Here is an 11,146-nt window from a genome sequence, read left to right as displayed (position 1 = left end):
TCCATTAAGGCCACATGAAGGCATGGACCACGGCAGTTTTTGTTCAACATGTGATCTCCATCCCAGCCTGCTGTATTGACAGACGAATGAATATAAATGTCCATTAAAATATTTAAGTGGTGGTAGTGGCACAACATTGTGAATGTAATTCCCACTCAACGGACACTTAGAAATGGTTAGAACGGCAAACATTATATATACCTTGCTACAATAAAAATATGAAAAAAATTGAGTTTAATTACTATGATGTGACTTGAATGCACATAGGCATGCAGTCTTTTGTCAAATAGAGGCTGTAAAATTGAATGTTGTCTATCCATTTTCTATGTCAAGCCTTGCTAAGTTGGGCTACTATTTTTTTTTGGTCAGTTGTATCTGGTTTTGCTGTTCAACTTGTCTGGCAGTATTCTTAGCTGGAAAGCTTGTAGGACATGAGTGTGGAGTAGACTGTTAGAGCTTTAAGTTGTTGTGTTCTAGAGCTTTAAGTTGTTGTGTTCTGACAGATTCGACTCTACCCCGATGCAGTCTTAACATTTCTGGATAAAGTTTCCAACCTCTCTGTTGGTAAAATCTTACCTTTAATGAATTGGGTTTTTTTTAAAGATTTTTATTCCTGTGGACCATTTTTAAATTCTTTATTGAATTTGTTACAATATTGCTTCTGTTTTATGTTTTGGTTTTTTGCCAGAAAGGCATGTGGGATCTTAGCTCCTCAATCAGGGATCGAACCTGCACGCCCTTCATTGGAAGGGGAAGTCTTAACCACTGGACTGAACTTCATTTGAAACAATTTTGCTAGATTGTATGTGACAGCTGTCATATCAGTGTACATTAAAAAAAAGACATCAGAATTGGTGAGTTTTTGTGTAGCCATTTTAATATTGAAGATGGAACAAAAAAGCAACATTTTCGGCATATTATGATTTATTATTTCAAGAAAGGTAAAAATGCAACTGAAACACAAAAAAAGATCTGTGCAGTGTATGGAGAAGGTGCTGTGACCGATCAAACATATCAAAACTGGTTTGAGAAGTTTCGTGCTGGAGATTTCTCGCTGGACGATGCTCCACGGTCAGGTAGACTAGCTGAAGTTGATAGCGATCAAATCAAGACATTAATTGAGAACAATCAACATTATACCACACGGAAGATAGCTCACACACTCAAAATATCCAAATCAAGCGTTGAAAATCATTTCCACCAGCTTGGCCATGTTAATTGCTATGTTTGGGTTCCACATAAGTTAAGCGAAAAAACCTTCTTGACAGTATTTCCGCATACGATTCTCTACTTAAATGTAATGAAAACATTCTTTTTTTTTTTTTTGGCTGTGCTGGGTCTTTGTTGTTGCGTGCAGGCTTTCTCTAGTTGCAGTGAGTGGGGGCTACTCTTCATTGCGGTGCGTGGGCTTCTCATTGCAGTGGCTCCCCTTGTTGTGGAGCATAGGCTCTAGGTGCAGGGGCTTCTGTAGTTGCAGCACGCGGCCTTCAGTAGTTGCGGCACGTGGGCTAAGTAGTTGTGGTGCGCAGGCTCAGTAGTTGCGGCTTGCAGGCTTAGTTGTCCTGCGGCACGTGGGATCTTAGTTCCCTGACCAGGGATCGAATCCGTGTCCCCTGCATTGGAAGGCGGATTCTTTACCACTGGACCACCAGGGAAGTCCTGGCTTCTCTCTCTCTCTCTCTCTTTTTTTTTTTTTATGTATGAAGATATTTATTTGAAGCATTGTCTGTAGGACCCAAAAAACTAGAAACTAGGTAAATGCTTATTAATAGGGAAATTAGTAAATAAATTATGGTCTATCCACACTGTGAATTAGACAGTATTTGGGCTTATTTAATCTAGTAGTGATTATAAGAGAGAGGGTGTGTGGAATTTTAATTACCAAGTGGTAAAGATTTGATTTGGTTTTTAAAATTTTACCTATGTGATGGTTGAAATGACATTCTGTTGTTTTAATTATCATTTCCCTGGTTACTCGTGAGGGTAAGTACTTTTTAATTATATTTACTGTTTTTTTGTTTACCCCTTCTGTAAATTGTCCATATTTTTTGTACAGTTTTCTATTCATTGTTTATCTTTTACTTTTGATTATATGACTTTTAAATTTACTTTCCAGAGTAATCATTTGTTGTTTATTGCAAATATATTTCAAATCTATTTTTCCAATTTTTGGCTGGTCTACTAGTTTTATTTATATTATCTTCTATTGTAAAGACATTCTAAATTTTAATATAGCTAAATTTATCAATCATTTTTATAGTTTGGTGTGTGTGGGGGTGGGTGTGTGCATGTGTGTATTCTTTAAGAAAAATTTACTTGGCACTAACAACAAAAGATCAGAAACATAAATTAAGGAACAATCCCATTTACCATTGCAACAAAAAGAATAAATTACCTAGGAGTAAGACTACCTAAGGAGGCAAGACCTATACTCAGAAAACTGTAAGACACTGATGTAAGAAATCAAAGACCACACAAACAGATGGAGAGATATACCACGTTCTTGGATTGAAATAATCAATATTGTGAAAATAACTATATTACCCAAAGCAAGCTACAGATTGAATGCAATCCCTATCAAGTTACCAATGGCATTTTTCACAGAATTTGAACAAAAAATTTTACAATTTGTATAGAAATACAAAAGGCCTCGAATAGCCAAAGAAATCTTGATAAAGAAAAATGGAGCTGGAGGAATCAGTCTCCCTGACTTCAGACTATACTACAAAGCTACAGTAATCAAGAGAGTGTGGTACTGGCACAGAAACAGAAATATAGATCAATGGAACAGGATAGAAAGCCCAGAGATAAACCTATGCCCTGTGGCCAACTAATCTATGACATAGGAGGCAAGGATATACAATGGAGAAAAGACAGTCTCTTCAATAAGTGGTGCTGGGAAAACTGGATGGCTACATGTAAAAGAATGAAATTAGAACACTCCCTAACACCATACACAAAAATAAACTCAAAATGGATTAAAGACCTAAATGTAAGCCCAGACACTATCAAACTCTTAGAGGAAAACATAAGCAGAAGACTTTTTGACATAAATTGCAGCAATGTCTTTTTTGACCCATCTCCTAGAGTAATGAAAATGAAAACAAAAATAAACAAATGGGACCTAATTAAACTTAAAACTTTTACACAGCAAAGGAAACTATAAACAAAACCATAAAGTCAACCCTCAGAATGGGAAAAAATATTTGTAAACAAAGCAACTGACAAGGGATTAATCTCCTAAATATACAAACAGCTCATGCAGCTCAATATCAAAAAAACAAACACCCCAATCAAAAAATGGGCAGAAGACCTAAATAGATATTTCTCCAAAGAAGACATACAGATGGCCAAAAAGCACATGAAATGATGCTCAACATCATTAATTATTAGAGAAATGCAAATCAAAACTACAAAGAGATATCACCTCACACCAGTCAGAATGGCCATCATCAAAAAATCTACAAGCAATAAATGCTGGAGAGGATGTGGAGAAAAGGGAACCCTCCTACACTGTTGGTGGGAATGAAAATTGATACAGCCACTATGAAGAACAGTGTGGAGGTTCCTTAAAAAAGTAAAAATAGATCTACCATATGATCCAGCAATCGCAGTCCTGGGCATATACCCTGAGAAAACCATAATTTGAATAGACACATGCACCCCAATGTTCACTGCAGCACTATTTACAATAGCCAGGACATGGAAGCAACCTAAATGTCCATCAACAGAGAAATGGATAAAGAAGATGTGGTACATATATACAATGGAATATTACTCAGCCACAAAAAGAAATGAAATAGTGCCATTTGAAGAGATGTGGATGGACCTAGAGACTGTCATACTGATTGAAGTAAGTCAGAAAAAGAAAAACAAATATTGTATAATATCACTTATATGTGGAATCTAGAAAAATGGTACAGATGGACTTATTTGCAAAGTAGAAATAGCGACACAGATGTAGAGGACAAACTTATGGATACCAAAGGGGAAAGGGGGGTGGGATGAATTGGGAGATTGGGATTGACATATATACACTACTATGTATAAAATAGATAACTAATGAGAACCTACTGTATAGCACAGGGAACTCTACTCAATGCTCTGTGGTGACCTAAATGGGAAGGAAATCTAAAAACAGAGGGGATATATGAATACATATAACTGATTCACTTTGCTGTACAGTAGAAACTAACACAACATTGTAAATCAACTATACTCCAATAAAAATTTTAAAAAAAGAAAAACTTACTTGGAGTCATTTAAAAGTGTATTGAATTTATAGAATAAATAGAAATGACATGTTATAGTATTGAGACTTCCCACCTGTATGTGTTACAGATCATGCCATTAACAATTATTATTAGATCATTGTTTAATGACTAATCTGCAATACTCCCTCCGCCAACATCAGGATTTCTTATATGTGTGGATCTAGTCTTATTTCTCTGCCTTTCCTGCGTCAGTAACTATAACTGTAACTCTCTTAGTTACTATTCACTGTTTCAGTTACTAAAGCTTTATAATAATTCTTATATTTAGAAAGGCAAGTCTCCCTAACTTGTTCTTTTCTTTTTGTTAAAAAAAAACTGCCTTGGCTATTCTTGGCCCTTTGCTTTTCCCTGCACATTAGAATTAATTTGTTAATTTCACTAAAAACCCCTCTTGAATTGGAATTTGGAATCAGAATTTTATTGTATTTATAGAATAATTTGGGAATAACTGACTTTTAAAATATCGAATCTTTTAATCTATTTATGGGCATTCAAATTGTGCCCAATATAATTCTATACAAGCAAGGAACACGCTTATGTTTACCTCCTGTGGCCGTGTGTGATATCCTCCAGGGCACAGGCCCTGATACACTCGTGTCAACGGAAAAATGTAAAACACATAACATTGAGTGACAAAAACAAAGCACAGAAGAAAATGGATAGTAAGATACCATTTAGGTCTAATTTAAAGTCTTTCAATAAAGCTTTATAATTTTATCCATAATGTTTGCAACTCTTTTATTGGAATTTCTGTAATAGTTAGGTTTGGCTACATGTAGCAGCGACTCAAAATAACAGTGACTTAAGAGAGAAATTTATTTTACACTGAACTGAAGTTTTGAATGAGGCAATGTCTTCACTTATCTCCATAATCCAGAAGAGGAGGAAGAAACAATAACTGATAAAAGTTTCTATTGCAAGAGTAATCTGTATTTTAATCAAAACTTTCTGAACAAAAGTAGTAACATGACAGAACTGAAAGTGATCCTAGTAACTGAATTGGAATCTTTTTTTTTTTTTAAAAGTTTATTTATTTATTTGGCTGCACCAGATCTTTAGTTGGGGCACACAGGATCTTCTAGTTGCAGCATGTAAACTCTTAGTTGCAGCATGTGGGATCTAGTTCCCTGACCAGGGATCAAACCTGGGCCCCCTGCACTGGGAGCATGGAGTCTTAGCCACTGGATGACCAGGGAAGTCCCTGACTTGAAACCTTAATCATTTTGTAATAAAACTAAGGAAGACAAAGGTAAGCCAGAAAGGCTTTCTTTGAAACAAATTATAGCTCATTACCTATAAAAAGGTGCACTCATTGAATCTTTTAAAAATTTAATTTTAGTTTTTTTTTATGTTTATATTTAAAAACATTTTTATTTTCATTAATATTATGTCAATAATTTGAATAACAGTTTTAACATTTATTGTTAATTTATATTTTTATTTACTATGTTTATAAAAGTTTTGTATTTGAAAAAGTATATATATTTTTTGTATTTGAAAATATAATTTTTGTATTTAAAAATATAATTTTGTATTTATCATTTCAAATTTGAAAAGATCATTTTTGTGTTTGAAGATATAAATGCATACCACTGAAAACACCATACTTTCCTGTCCATGTGCTGATCAATTCTGGACTAAATCATTCTTTCCTGTTTTTGACTAACCAGAACGGGACTAGGGAAATCTAGCTTAGATAATTCCTCTAGGAAATCCTTGCTCCTGGTTGTAAACCAATGAAAATATCTTACTTATCAAGAACTTGCTTCAAGACCTTAGTTTGTCTCTCAAGCAGCATACAGTTGGTTTTTACCTTTTAATTAGTATTTGCCTCATTATGGAACTCTAAACCTTTGTGTATGCAGTGATAATTGCTATATGCAGTCTTCTGCTAAACTTTGTTAAGCTTTTTATCTCTTGTGCATGTTTGCTCTTTCTTTTTTTTTTTAATTTTTATTTTATATTGGAGCACAGTTGATTAACAATGTTGTGTTAGTTTCAGGTGTACAGGAAAGTGATTCAGTTATACATATACATGTATCTATTCTTTTTCAAATTCTTTTCCCATTTAGGTTATTACAGAATATTGAGCAGAGTTCCCTGTGCTATACAGTAGATCCTTGTTGGTTGTCTATTTTAAATATAGAAGTGTGTACATGTCAATCCCAAACTCCCAATCTATTCCTCTGCCCAACCCTTTCCCTCTGGTAACCATAAGTTCCTTCTCTAAGTCTGTGAATCTGTTTCTGTTTTGTAAATAAGTTCATTTGTATCATTAAAAAAAAAATCTTCATATAAGTGATATCATATATTTGTCTTTCTTTGTCTGACTTACTTCACTTAGTATGATAATCTCCAGGTCCACCTATGTTGCTGCAAATGGCATTATTTCATTCTTTTCTTATGGCTGAGTAATATTCCATTGTATATATGTACCACATCTTCTTTATCCATTCATCTGTTGATGGACATTTAGGTTGCTTCCATGTCTTGGCTATTGTAAACAGTGCTGCAATGAACATTGGGGTACATGTATCCTTTCAAACCATGTTCTTCTCTGGGTATATGCCCAGGAGTGGGATTCCTGGGTCATATGGTAGTTCTATTTTTAGTTTTTTAAGGAACCTCCATACTGTTCTTCTTGGTGGCTGTATCAATTTATATTCCCACCAACAGTGCAAGAGGGTTCCCTTTTCTCCACATCCTCTCCAGCATTTATTGTTTGTGGATTTTTTTGATGATGGCCATCCTGACTGGTGTGAGGTGATATCTCATTGTAGTTTTGATTTGCATTTCTCTAATAATTAGTGATTTTGAGCATCTTTTCATGTGCTTTTTGGCCATCTGTATGTCTTCTTTGGAGAAACGTCTATTTAGATCTTCTGCCCATTTTTGGATTGGGTTGTTTGGTTTTTTTTTTTTTTTGCGATATGCGGGCCTCTCACTGTTGTGGTCTCTCCCGTCATGGAGCACAGGCTCCGGACGCGCAGGCTCAGCGGCCATGGCTCACGGGCCCAGCCGCTCCGTGGCATGTGGGATCATCCTGGACCAGGGCATGAACCTGTGTCCCCTGTATTGGCAGGTGGACTCTCAACCACTGCACCACCAGGGAAGCTGGGTTGTTTGTTTTTTTGATATTGAACTGCATGAGCTGTTTGTATATTTTGAAGATTAATCCCCTGTCAGTTGCTTTGTTTGCAAATATTTTCTCCCATTCTGAGGGTTGTCTTTTCGTTTTGTCTATGGTTTCCTTTGCTGTGCAAAAGCTTTTGAGTTTAATTGTTTATTTTTGTTTTTATTTCCATTACTCTAAGAGACGGCTCAAAAAAGATACTGATGCAATTTATGTCAAAAAGTGTTCTGCCTATGTTTTCCTCTAAGCGTTTTATAGTATCTGGTCTTACCTTTAAGTTTTTAATCCATTTTGAGTTTATTTTTGTGTATGGTGTTAAAGAATGTTCTAATTTCATTTTTTTACATGTAGCTGTCCAGATTTCCCAGCACCGCTTATTGAAGAGACCATTTATTCCTCCATTGTATATTCTTGCCTCCTTTGTCATAGATTAATTGACCATAGGTGCATGGGTTTATTTCTGGGCTTTCTATCCTGTACCATTTATCTATTTATCTGTTTTTGTGCCAGTACCATACTGTTTTGATGACTGTAGCTTTGTAGTATAGTCCGAAGCCAGAGAGCATGATTCCTCCGCTCTGTTTTTCCTTCTCAAGATTGCTTTGGCTATTCGGGGTCCTTTGTGTCTCCATACAAATTTTAAGATTTTTTTGTTCTAGCTCTGTGAAAAATGCCATTGGTAATTTGATAGGGATTGTATTGAACCTGTAGGTTGCCTTCGGTAGTGTAGTCATTTTGACAATATTGATTCTTTTAATCCAAGAACAAGGTACATCTTCCATGTGTTTGTGTCGTCTTCAATTTCTTTCATCAGCGTCTTATAGTTTTTGGAGTACAGGTCTTTTGTCTCCTTAGGTAGGTATATTCCTAAGTATTTTATTCTTTTTGATGCAATTGCTCTTGCTGTTGTTTTTGATCTTTTGCTGTATGAATTTTCTTTAATTTGCTTTTAGCTTCTCCAGTGATTTGAAAAGAACTCTGTAACTGTTTTAATTAATTTTATAATTGTTTTGGTAAGTTTCATTTTTAGCAAAAAGAACTTTTAGTCTATATTTCTCCAGTTATTAAAGTAAAAAATACAATGGTATATTTGATCTCTCCCCCCACTCCCACAAGTCATTGTGAGGATAACCTGGATTTAGACCCACATGCCATTAAGTGACTGATTAGACATTCTACATTCTATTTTTCAGTACATGGTGGTGGTAGAATATATTACTGTTTAGTAGTATTTGCAGTCTTTCCTCAGAGGGGGATTTTACACTCTTGGCCTGTTAATTGATTTCAGGTGTGACCATATGACTTGCTTTGGCTAATACAATTTTGAGCAGAAGCATCCTATGGCACTCTCAGGCAGAAACTTAAGAGCCAGCATGTGCTCTGCCATCCTCTTTTCCCTCTGTCACTGTGACTGGCATGTTCTGGATAGTTTCTGTTCCCTCAGCCTGTGTGCTGCTGGACTGAGGGTGATTATTATGCACAAAGTCCCACTGCTGATCTGCTGTGGACATATCCTGTGAGTGAGAAAAACTAACCTCAGGTTTTACAGGCCACTTAGAGTATAGGATTATTTGTTACCTCAGCATTACTTAGCTTCCCCTGACTGACACAAGGATGTTTGGAGAAGTGTCTGACAAGAATGAGTTTGCCCTCAGAAAATTAATTTAGTAAAATCTATCCACAGTGTGGTAATTGTCTACTTTGGTAGTCAAGCAAGAGATTGTAAATGTGTTCTGAAATGTCCAAGAACTGTCCTGGGGCAAAGCAGTTCTGCTTCACAGGACAGAAATTAGTGGTCTCCTCAAGAGATACAGTTAGAGAGGCCCTTGAGAGCCAAATATTCAGTAATGAAGGGTTTTGTCCTTGTCCTGAAGGCAGCAAGAATCTGGTAGATGGTCTTAAACACTCATTTCTCCATTCCACAAACAAGTACTGAACAATGATATGCTCGTCATCAGTTTTAGTAATGGCACCAGCTGTGAGCAAAATAGTGTTCCTTCCTTGAGGCAAGATGACAAGCCATGTCCCTGACCCTGTGGTGATGCCAGCATAGCCAACTCAAAAGTGTCTGACAGGACTACTCTTCCTTGTTGCCTTAAAAGTTACTGTGAGAAATTTTGGATCAACAGTTGGTGGCGTACGTAATTCATTCCACAGGAAAGTATGGAGCTACGTGCAAGATGTGTAACACAGTCAGCTTAGAAAAACAAGACCTGAATGATTCGGGCCAATGTTCCAGTTTAGACAAGAAATATTGTAGGCTTGAAAGCTATCTTGTGATTAAAATAAATGTTGGGGTTTTGATGAGAGGAATTTAAATAATCTTGGTAATTGATTTTGTGTTCCTGGTCCTGACATTGTAGCTGCTTAAGTAAAAAGAAAAATTCTAGTTATTACAAATGGAGTTGTCCAAAGAAAATCCCCTGAAAATTCTGTAATAAAACAATACTGTCAAGATGACCTATTCAGTTAAAAACTGTATTACACATAAAATTATATGTTTCTGTATCTATGAACTGGGAATGTTTGATTGAGGGGAGAAATAATGTCACAAGGGTAATTCTAGATTTGTCATTAAAGACATCTGTGTTCAGAAATGAAGTCACTATTTTATAAGTAAACCATGTTTCTCAGGTTACTCCAATCTTGGGGGAAAAATAGAATAATAATGACAATTAAAAAGAAGAAATATTTCTCTGGCTCTGCCACTATTCACTGTGCATGGACACTTATCTCTTTGATATTTCTGTCAGAAGTGTCTTACGTGTGATAAGTCGTCTGTTATTTGCCTCCTCTTTCACTTTGGTTTGCTGGTGATGTCTTCTATGTGCAGTACTTAGGTAAGACCCAGTGCAGGTGCCATCACTACTTGTTCTGGGAGATGTGTACACTGATACTGCCCTGACATATTGACATAGGTGGTACTGATATCTGTGCCAAGGTTCTCTTGACACTGCCAATACTGCTGGCATAGTATCCATTGACTATACAAAATACTGTCACCAAGGCCACATATATAGCTCCTTTATCCTCTACTCATTTTTCTTCCCAAATAGATCTCTTTAGTCTATTTCCATCATGCCTCAAAACATGCTCAGTCTTGCTTATGTTCTAGAATAAAGGCAGTTTAGAATCAAGCTTGGATCTCAAAAACTTCTAGAACAATTGTATTGTTATCATTTGCAAAGGTCAGCTATGGATGGGGACCCCTATCACTGAGTATATCTGAGCTAACATAATCTAGTCTGAACTGCCTCATGGAGGTGAGGATGAAAATATTTACAGCAGCCTCCTCAAATAACCCATTATCTGTAAATGTTCTTGTCATTCAAATACACAGAGTTGTACAGTACTGCTCTCTGGTCTAACACCAATTCTATTCTGTACATACGAACAAGCTTAATTTAGGCAACATTTACCTCTAGAGGTAATTTGTTCCCTTTGGGATGTATATAAAAATCTTTCAGGGACTTTCCTTGTGGTCCAGTGGGTAAGACTCCGTGCTCCCAATGCAGGGGGCCCGGGTTTGATCCCTGGTCAGGGAATGAGATCCCACATGCATGCCGCAACTAAGAGTCCACATGCCGCAACCAAAAATAATAAATAGATATTAAAAAAAATCTTTCAAATGCTGAACTCTATCTCTCCCTCCCTTTCTCCTGTCTTTTCTTTCTTCCATTTCTTTTTTCCTTCCTCCCTCCCTCCCTTTCTTTCTTGCTCCCTTCCTTCCTTCCTTCTT

The sequence above is a fragment of the Monodon monoceros genome, unplaced genomic scaffold (assembly GCF_005190385.1).
Source record: "Monodon monoceros isolate NGI ecotype Baffin Bay Population unplaced genomic scaffold, NGI_Narwhal_1 Super_Scaffold_6, whole genome shotgun sequence".
NCBI lineage: Eukaryota > Metazoa > Chordata > Mammalia > Artiodactyla > Monodontidae > Monodon > Monodon monoceros.
The sequence above is the reverse complement of the archived record's forward strand: the minus strand, read 5'-3'. Positions refer to the sequence as shown.